Below are 10862 nucleotides of genomic sequence, written 5' to 3' on the forward strand. Positions count from 1 at the left end.
TAATGAACAATCTGGAAAAGAAATTGGGAAAAGAATTACTTTAAAGAGCATCAAAAAACAAAATACTTCAGAAACCACTTAAACACAAGGCATGCACTGAAAACTACAAAACATTATTGGAAGAAATTATAGAAGATCTACATAAAAGAAAAACAGAGGCACCTGGGTGGTTCAGTCAGTTAAGCATCTGACTCTTGATTTTAAGTCAGGTCATGATCTTAATGTCATGAGCGTGAGCCCTGTGTCAAGCTCTGCACTGGGTGTGGAGCCTACTTGGGATTCTCTTCCTCTCCCTCTACCCAACCCCCACTCTTAAAAAAAAAAAAAAAACAACAACATCCTATAGTCCTGAGGAATTAAAACGGTCCAAATGAAAAACTCTCTAAATTCATTGATGGGTCAATGCAATTCATTGTCAAAAGCATCATTCCTGGATATTTTATATGCCCCACTGAGAGAAAAAGGTAATAATACAATACCATGGCCCTTAGAATTCTGCTTGTATGGAAACAGTATGGATCTTCTTGTTCCTGCAGTTCCCTAATACCATTTATTTAATGCCGGTTGCATTATTGACCATGGGACAGCATCTTCATTGTGCAGCCCATGAATGTTGTTTCCCAATGACTCAAAAGCTGTTACTGTGCTTCATTGATGATAACCACAAAGGTAAATATTATGCAGAGTACAAAGGAAAGTATAAATAATAATTATTTTTCTGGTCATATTAACTTAATGATTTGAGAGCATAAAACAACACCTCTCCAACCGCATCTTCTCTTGAACTCTTTAGGCTGCACTCCTAGAATGTGATCTTATTTTATGTTGTCCATACCCCTGCCTTCCACACACTGCCACCAATGGAGAAGAGAGGCAAGGACCCAGTGTTCAAAGCAAGAATGGATCCCTTCATGCATGGAATATCCATCCCTCATTGAGCATGGTATAATCCTGACTGATGAAGGTACAACCTCACCACATCAAGTAATCAGAAAATCCCTTTGACATTGTGGAGTAAACATCCTATTGCCTTCAGTGGTATTAGGTACAGTCGTTCCTTAGGGACTGCCTGGAACATGGTGCAGAACTTATGAAGAAGGTGGATGACCTCCTAGGTACTGATGGTGGAGATCCTAACAATAAATATTGGCTCCTGCCATCCCTGCTGCCCTTGGCTGCTACAGACTTGAGGCATAACCATGGTCCAACACAGAGGAGTAAGAATCCACAAAGGGACCTATCCAGGGTAGGTCCCAAGGGCTGACAGCGGACCATTGTTAGCCCAGAGCTCTGAGCATCTCCTGCCTTCTCTCATGGGATAAAAGTCATCCCAAACCAATGTGTCAGCACTATTCTGGTGGCCCAGTCCCATTGGAGTATCTAGTCAACCCCATAATCTCATTAGAGGGTGAAATACCTGAGGGGAAGCAGAGACTGTGGTCCACATGGCCCCTGATATTGACTCAGGGGACCCCAACTGGAGAGTAGTACTGGCTCTGGTAGGTTTGAGCTACTGGAATGGGACTTAGAAAGTTTTGAGGTTGATGCTTCCAATAATACTCACCTGGGACCAAGTGTAGGCTCTAGGTGCACTGCCCAGAGAACACTGCTGGCCCTGGTGAGTTCCAGGCATAGGAAGTATACTAGAACATTTTTGGGAAGGCATTACAAAACACAGGGATGCCCAAAGCATGCGGGCACAGAGCAGGAGCCCCTCTAACACAGATCGAAGAAAGATATTGGCACAGACCATTAGTTTACGAAAATCCATTTCCTTTTCTTCTAGGCAGATAGCAAGATTGTATTTCCAGGTTTCCTTAGTGTTAGGTGTGACCCTGTGAGTTCTAGCTAGTGAATTGTTTGTAAAGAAGTGAGATATGCCACTTCCTGACCTAACCCATACACTTATAGGATATATCTCAAAAATCAGGATAGGCTTGGGAGCTATGCTTCAAAGGTGACCTACCTTGTCTTCATTTTCTGAATCATTTAGTGAAGCAGAACCCTCTAACCCCATGGCAGATTGAATTTGGAGAAAGAAATACACTTCTATTGCATGATACCACTGAGTTTTCAGAGCCTCGCTGTTATAGTAGCTAAATTAATATGGCAATATTTTAAGGCTGTATGTATTATGTCAGAATTCTTAAAGTTATTAAAATTAAGCCTGTGAAATAATTTAGAAAAGGGGATTATTGCCACTAAAGGCCAAAATAAGTTTATTGAGCATTGTGCCCTAAAATTAAGACGCAGCTGGTAACATTAACTTCACATATAAGAGAAATACTATAGATGTAGTCTGCTTTAGTTTTACCAAGATTGACCACATTTCTCATGGATCCCTTTTAGCCATATACTTACAAATAAAAGGAGCTATGTCAACTTGGTGGAAATTTCTAGTCAAGTTCCAACACCTTTGTCATTGTTTCTCTTTTCTTCATTTTTAGTAGCAACTTGAATAGAGACAGATGAAAAATGCTTATCTAATTTGACTGTGATGAAAACCAACCTGAGATAATATGATATGTCAGAATCAAGATTCAAAATGATAGACTGAAAAGATGGACTGAAATAGAGAAAATGAAATTCAGCAAAAATAAATATAAGTTATGGAATTGAGTTTTAATGTAATTTACCTCAATATGGCAGATATGGCTTGTTGTAAAGGGTAAAATTGAGGACATTTCTCAAAGGAGTGATTCAAAATCCACAACTTGCCGATAAGTCACCGAAATGATACTATAGTTGCCCCTAAAAAATCGCTCAGATAAAGATTAGGAGTACAGATAGATCTGGAACCTTAAAACAGTGATTTTATTTTGTTTTTAATTTGTGGGTATATATGTGTGTGTGTGTGTGTGTGTGTGTGTGTGTGTATAATTTTTTAAAATAATTCCATGCTTTTGACATGGGAAGCATTACTATCCAGCCATGCTATGTATCCAATAATACATGAGCCAGGTCAAAACTTCAAAGAGTTGTCTTCTGTCATTTATTACCATGAAATGTCCCACAGGATATTATTATGGGCAAACGTTGTTTAGAATCACCCAGACTTAAAACCCAACTACAGTTAATATGAAATCTTAAAGTATTATTATAAGGTATTAATTTTCAGATATATACTATGTGTAAAAGGGAGCTTATATTTTGGTTTTTGAACAGAACTTTACTGGTAGCTATCTACAAGTTCAGAAAATTATGTCACTGGTAGTCATACTATTCACTTCTATATCAGCTGGCTTTTGATGTTGGTGTATTAATGGAGATTTTATGTAGAGGTGCAATCATCTCTTTTCTTTGTTATGTCTGCCATTTAATCTTTTGCATATTGAAGTACACATTATATGCCGCTCTTTTTTAAAAAAGTCTCATTTATATTACACTTAGGATTTTAACTTTTTTAAACTATCTTTAGAATTCTTCATTTCATTAAGGTTTTCACAAAATACGTAACTCAAACATAATTGTCTATGTCTACCCCAAAATAGAATAAAATATGTGGTTAGCACACAAACTTAATGATCTTTTTCATTTTTAAAAATATAAATACTAACAATGTTCAAGGCTTTACAATTTTCTTCTCTATCTATGTTACTCTTTAAGGCTTTAAAGCTTTTAATGAGTACTCTACTTGTTCTCAGGGTACATGGCCCACAGGCAAGGAATATGGATACATTCCTGGGGGTGACACACACTGATCTATGTTACCTCAGCCTTTTAAAAACTAAACAACCAGATGTCCTCCAACAGTTCTCACACTTCCATTAAGTATCTTTCTACTACAAAATAATAATAGAAAGGGGTTAAGTTCCCAGTAGCATTCAAGCTCTTACGGATCAATCATGAAGGGCGAGAAAGAAAACCCTGGTTTCTTCCAGGATAGAATTATTTCCTTTTATCCAGAATAACCCCATTAACTGATATAGTATATATGTATGTGTGTGTGTGTGTATTTAATTATTTATTATTATTACTAATATATTATATATATGGTAAAAGATTTATTTATTTTAGAGAGAGCAAAAGCGGGGAGGGGCAGATGAAGGAGAGGGAGAGAGAGAATCCCAAATAGACTCCCTGATGAGTACGGAGCTTGATCCCACCACCTTGAGATCATGACTTGAGCTGAAATCAAGAGTCCCACGCTCTACTGACTGAGCCACCCAGGGGTGAGCTGCCCCCAATAACCTATGTAGTTTAAACACTGGTTTATATCAAACATTTTTAGATTAAATCAGGTTGACATAAAGGCAATTTTTTGGTTGGATAGTTCAAAAGAGGTTAAAGTGCAGAGGAAGTTCATGTTGGTCAAGTACCACTGAAAGTACATCCCCCACCAGGAGTCATTTCACTTGCCAGCTTTGGGGGCAGAGCCAGGGCCCCTGCCTTAGGAATGAAATCTGAGGCAAGAACCTCCAGCACACAGCTGACTTACTCCTGGTTTTTCCGGGTTTGATCTTGTTGCCCAGCTTTTGCTGCGTAGTGAGGAGCGCTCACTCCATTTTAACAAAACGCGGGTAATCCTGGAATTGGTCCTCTTAAAGGTAGTTGGCCAGGATGTCCAAACTCACACATTCCCTTTCACCCAGGTGGCCACCGCACTTTCTGGAAACGCAGCCCCTCCCTCTATGAGCCCAGGGGCCCCCCCTGGCTTGGCCTCTGCTGAGACCCCCCACCTCATACATCTGTGGCTCCGAGCGGGAGGCCTTCTTCTGCTGGGTGGGGCCAGGGCGTGGGGGAAGGGTGTAGAGCGCAAACTCGGTGCCCATCCTCGGGGCGGTGGGGGCGGGGTCGTCCTCACCCGGGTCACGTGGTGCGGCTCACGCAGTACGTGCTGCGAGGCAGAAGCCGGCGGGCACCTGGAGCTGGCGCCAGAAGAGAACGTGAAGAGAAGGTGGTCCCGGGGTCCCAGGGTCCCGGGGTGCCTGGGCCTGTGCGCCCTGAATGCTGTCCTGGTTAGCGCCACCGAGTGCTCATCAGTGTGGGTGACTTGGCGCGCGGGCCTGTGGTCTCGTCACACGGCCTCCTTCTGTCTTCACTGAGGAGCTGACGGTGGCCCCCACGGTGGAGCCGGTGAGTGTCTGGCCTCAGGATGGGGGTGGGGCTGGGGTGGGGGACCAGGCCCGTGGCCAGCACCCCTCCTCCACTGTTGAGCACATGGTTGCCAGGAAACTTCTTCCGGCCTGGCTCCCGTTTTTGAAGTGTTGCTCCCCATTGTCTAGGGCTTCAGTGGGTTCCGAGAACCGGATGTGGGTTTTTGTCTCCTGGCAGTCGTTTCCCCAAGCGTTGAAAGTTGACACCAGCCTTTTGGGCCTGTAGTTGTGGCCCTGAGTGGAGCTGCCCGCACTTGAAGGCCTCTGGCTCCCTTGCTCCCGCTGCTCCATCTTGGAAACCTCCAGCTGCAAGCAGTGGGCTTCCTGCTCTGAAAGCCTTGCACAGCCCACCCCTGCCCAGACTGCTCTGCTCTGCGCTGGCCAGGGTGGCTCCTCATACCTGGGTTCTGAGTGGTAGGAAGAGACCAAGGCACTGATGCTCTCCTCGAATCTTGGATGGGAAACTGGCCTGTCCACATGGCTCCTGTGATCAGGAACAGCTTTCCTTCCAGAATTCTCTGTGTGGGTGTTGACTGTGTGGGTGGGCGGCCATCCAGGTAGCCCTCCTGGCTCTGGGCTGCCTTACCCTCTTCGACTTCTAGGAATGTTCTGGAAAGAGGAAAAGGATGACTTGGTCCGTCCTGCTGAAGTTGCTTCACAGGTTCTGGGCCTAGGCCTTCTTTCTCTAGCCTCTGCAGTCTTTGGGGAAATCGCCCTCCCAAGGCTCTGGATGCCTGGAAGGACTCTCATCTTCACCCACCCACCTGAGGGGGTTGGAGGCTGTGGTAATTAGAATATGAGTTTGTGCTGTCCTTGCTCTTTCTCTCACTGGGATATGAGTCGCCTTGGAGAGGGGTGGGATGTCTCTTTAGAGAGGTATTCTGTTAGTTTTCAGGTACTGAAGAGAAATGGCCTTGTAAGGGGTACATTTGGCTGAGGTTTCAGGCTTCTCTACTGAGGACATTGAGTCATGTTCTAGGGGCTCATCGAAGTCAAACCCAGGTCTGCTAGATCCATTTTGGTTTCCATTCCCATCAAGAGTAGCCATCTTGTCCTAAGCTCCCTGAGGGGCTATATCCAGTTTATATCCAGTTTCTTTGGCCAGTGCAAAGTAGAGCGTGCTCTTAGTACCCATGGAAGGCTGGGGCACCTGGGCAAAATGTGGCTTCAGGGAGGGTACCAGGTAGGTGCCAGTCAAGCTCAGAGTTGCAAAGGCTGCAAGCTGACACTGTGAGCTGGGGACAGGGATGCGCCCCCTTTAGGAGGCAAATCGTCAGTGGCAGTTTCCAAGGAACTGGGGAACTGCTGGCTCCACAACAGGGGTGGCTCTCCCTTGCCCAGAGGAACATTATGCCATTTATCCTCAGCCCAACCGTTTGCTGATGCTCAGACCTCCCCGCCTTGGAGAAGCAGGACTGAAGAGTTCACTTCATAGTCCGCTGAGACTCCCCCTAGGGGTTCATGCTGTCTTGACATAGCAAGTGTCTGGTGTTGCATCCCCCCTAGGAGGCAGCCTTGAACAGAAGTGATACCCATGGAGCCTGAACACTCCTGGCCAGAGATGGGTTGGATGCCTAAAGATGCTGGATAGAACTGGGAGAAGGAACTATAAAGGGAAGTCACGCTTGTTGCCGAGGTGCCTGAGCTGGTCAGTGCTGCTGGTGGACTTGTCAGGGGAAAGAAGATGGCGGGTGGGTGTCCCCCACTATTCCGGGCTCCCCATACTCTCCTGGGAACTGCAGTGTCAGTGCTCTACCTCATGTTAGCACAGTCATAGTTGCAGAGGAGCTGAAATGGTAGCTTTGGGGCCAAGGATTGCAATGGTGCCCTGAGATGTTTAACATCATGCTGGCATCAGGTTGGTTCTCCCCAGATTTGATTAGAGTGTTGAGTGTGAGGTCAGCCTGCAGGTTCAAAGCACTTTTGCTTCAGCAAGAGCTTTGCTCCTCCTGATCATGCTGCTTTCCTGAGCTGGGGTCAGAAATGAGGTGCTTTGGGTTAAAGGAGTCAGAGGTGACAGTGTCTGCAGGCTCAGATCTGCACAGGCAGCTCATCACCTCTGGCGTGGCCATGGCCATCCTCAGAGCTGCATGGGGCTCCAGGCCAACTGAGTTCAAACCTTGCTGCTGCTCAGGGGCTTAGCCACACTCAACCATACTATAGGGCATGCTGTGCCTATAGCAGTTATGATGGGCAGGTCATGGGGGCAAGGCTTCAGGGGGATGAATCCAGATACAGTCAAATATTAATTATTTGAAATCATTTTTGCAGGTAGATTAGTTTTCTGCTAATGAATTTCAAGGATTATAAAGAGAACATTACAAAATATTTGTTATAAAAAGAGGTGTTGAATCATATAGGTTCAAAAACCACTGCTATAAATGTCTGCATCTCACCTATAATAAGGTTTGATGTCCTCTAGAATTTAGAATTATAGTGATGGTTTGTGATGTGTTAATAAGGTATTTAGAATATGGCCATTTAAGGAAAATGTCAGATATCTAGGAATAAAGAGGATGTGAGAGGATCTTTACTGAACATATGCTATGCAGCAAGTATTATGCTTATTTATTGTCCTTTTTATATCATTTTAAAAAAGTGTTTATAGTAAACTGTTTAGGTAGATATTATTTCTCCATTTAAAACTGAGGAAACTCAGAGCATTACAATAAACTGTTTGGATAGATGTTATTTCTCAATTTAAAACTGAGGAAACTCAGAGCGTTTAAGTAACTTGCGTGGAAGGAAAAGCTATTTTATTGTGAATATGGGATTGAGACCCAACTCTTTGGGTTCAAAGCCTAAACTCTTAACCATTGTGCAAGAGAAGATTAACTAGGGCATAATAGGTCTCCAGTTCCTGAGAGGGCTGATGTTCAAAAAGAGTAGGTTTCACCTGGGCCATTCCAGAGGCTATAAAGCTTGGAATAGTGAAGAGAAATTAAATAGTGGTAGATTTTGGCTCAGTTTCAAGAACTTTATCAAAACTAGTTATCCCTCAAGAGAATAGACAGGCCCAGGAGGTACTGACTGGAAAGGGTGTCAGCAAACAATAAAATTTTGATTATCTTGGGTCAAAATTATTGAAGAAAGATTTTCTTCATTTGTGTCAAGAGGTTAACACAGTTTTGTTTTAAAGGATTTATTTATTTGAGAGAGAGAGAGAGAACCTCAGGCAGAGCCCCCAGGTGAGCACGGAGCCCCACATAGGGCTGCTCCCAGGACCCATGAGAACATGACCTGAGCTGAAATCAGTAGCTGGATGCTTAACCAGCTGTGCCATTCAGGCACCCCCAGATGTTAACAAGTTTTAACTCAGATTCAGTGACTCTTCTGAATTATTTTGTTCAGCCTTCTACATGGAAGTCCCTTCTATAACACCCTGACATGTAATCATAAAGCTAGTAGGAGCCTATTATCTTCTATGTATTCTTGTCTGCCGTTAATTCATAAAAATTTCCAATATTTTATTTATCCTTGATTCCCACCGTAAATACTTTTTTGGAGCAATGAGGCAGGGAAACATGTTTCCTCGAGAAGTTCATGCCATCAGAAGACAGCACAAAGGATCAGGAGGATTTTTCTTATATTGATATTTTTATTTCTATTCATTGGATCTTTAAGTGTATGAAGATGGTGGTCATGTTTTCAGGTTGTCTTTGATGATGAGCTATTGCTCATTTTATCTCACTTACTATTAGTTGGCCAACCCTTTCTTGAAGATATTTTAGTTTTTAAAAAATTCCTTTTATGGTATGAGCACCAAAACAAACATAAGTGTGTATACCATCTTCACAGAAACTTTAAGGAGTTGTTAGCTCTGATTAGCATCTTGGCTCCTCTTTCAAAAAACTTAGTAAATTAAGGGGCTAAAACTCTGAAGTATAAGAAAAAAATCAGTTATAGCAAATCAAGTGTATGTTACATACTGAGGTATAATAAAAAAAATCTTCTAATGATTACTTTCATGATGGATTATTATCCAACACAGCTACAAAGGTCTTGGACAGATGAAGATGATCTTTTTCTCCAAATGGATCAGAACATGAATTTTAAAGGTTCGAGGCTTTTCAACTTCAGGATGGTCACCGGGAGTCACACCTTGTAGCTATAATGGTAATAAAAGAAAGCAAATAAAAGAAAGAAATTTTTGACAAAAGAGTCAGTGGTGGATTCCCACTGAGTTGCCCTGGACCCTGGTCTGTAGATTTGACCTCAGTGTTTTCAGACTTTTTATAATTCACATCACCTTGTTGACATTTGCTTGTTTACCGTGCTTCTTGCCTGCTTCTACATGATAAAGTAAAAAGGAACATAAGTGCCTTTTCAGTTAAATATAGATATAAACTATATAAGGGACATTTGTGGGACGATAAGTAGTACAAGTCACTCATTTGGAAAAAAGAATTTTCTAATTGTAGGCCAAATTTTCAGGTTAAAAAATTACCAGTGTCTTGAGTTTCTAACTTGTTACTGGCACTCTAAAAATCAGTGGAACTTGTCATAATGTTCAGAGATAATGGCTGCTCTCTGACAGCAGTAGAAAGCAATTATATTTGTATAGCAGTAAATTTTTTAGACTTTAAAAGGATTATTTCAATATAAAGATATTAAAGCCTTAGAGGAGAAGATAATTTGAGATCCCATATAAATCTGTGATCATTTATTCTCATCATTCTATGGCCAGAAGAATTAAATGGTTTTCCAAGCTTTACACCTCTTTAGTTCATATAGATTGACCTAAAAGTGACAACTTTAAATAACCTGCCTGATTCTCTTTCCACAATTCCATATAATTATGAGATGTTGGAGCAGGATTCATATATGTTAGTCTGTGCTTTATATACCTAGCAAGATACAACTCAAAGACTATGTAATGGGTGTGCTGAATGGAAGAGATGACAAATGTTTTCCCCTAACCTAAATTTCCCAGTGGGCATCCCTTAACATGAGTCTATTCCTTGTCCTTCTACTCCCTGAGTATGGTTACTCTTACAGAAAAAGTATTAAAATGTCAATTGAGAGAAAAATGAGGTCTTTGGAAGGGTTCTTCCCATTGTTACTAGAGCATGGAATTATTAGTAATTTAGCTAATTGGACACAATGAATGCTGAAAAGACATGTGTACGTCTTTTGAAGGGTGAAAGATATTTTTTCTGATAGGCTGATGAGGTCAAGGTTCAGACATTGCACAAAGTGGGAAAATTTCAAAATTACCGATTGTTATAAACCATACAGCCTTAGAAAATCAGATATTTTATCCTGATAGGTATGTATGAGTGACCTGAAGGGGATGTAAGGCCCTTGGCAAGGCAAAAAAATAAGTATCCCAAAGGCTTCCTTGGGAAATTGAGTTGTGGGTTTGAAGCCATGAAATGGGAGGACAGCTGATTTAGGCAGTGAAGCATTTACTTAATCTGCAGTGTTGCCCAGAGAAGACCTTGGATTTTTCAAAGCCAAATCTGTCAAAGAAACCAACACAAAACAGGTAGACTAAACAGCCTCACACCACCTTGCTTGTATCCATAAATATCAGAGCAAACTTTATCTGAGCTTCGGCCTCCAGCCTACTTGCAAATGATGTCATTATGCAGACCTAGCTTTGGCATGAAGACATAATTAGTATTCAGTCTGACAGAAAACCATTTCATTTAATTCCACTGGCTGAGATCCAACCGGCAGTATATATATGACAGCATACGAAACAGGCACTTTGGGTAAAAGCAAGCTTGGCATTAGTACGCTGAACAGTGACCTGGAATGGGA

At 42.3% G+C, this 10862-nt stretch overlaps 1 pseudogene; it reads right to left on the bottom strand.

Moving 5' to 3' along the window:
- Positions 1–5038: 5038 nt before the first annotated feature.
- LOC125080530 (protein Shroom3-like) lies at positions 5039–7174 on the bottom strand (annotated as a pseudogene).
- Positions 7175–10862: the final 3688 nt, after the last annotated feature.

The sequence above is a fragment of the Lutra lutra genome, chromosome 11 (genome assembly GCF_902655055.1).
Source record: "Lutra lutra chromosome 11, mLutLut1.2, whole genome shotgun sequence".
Lineage (NCBI taxonomy): Eukaryota > Metazoa > Chordata > Mammalia > Carnivora > Mustelidae > Lutra > Lutra lutra.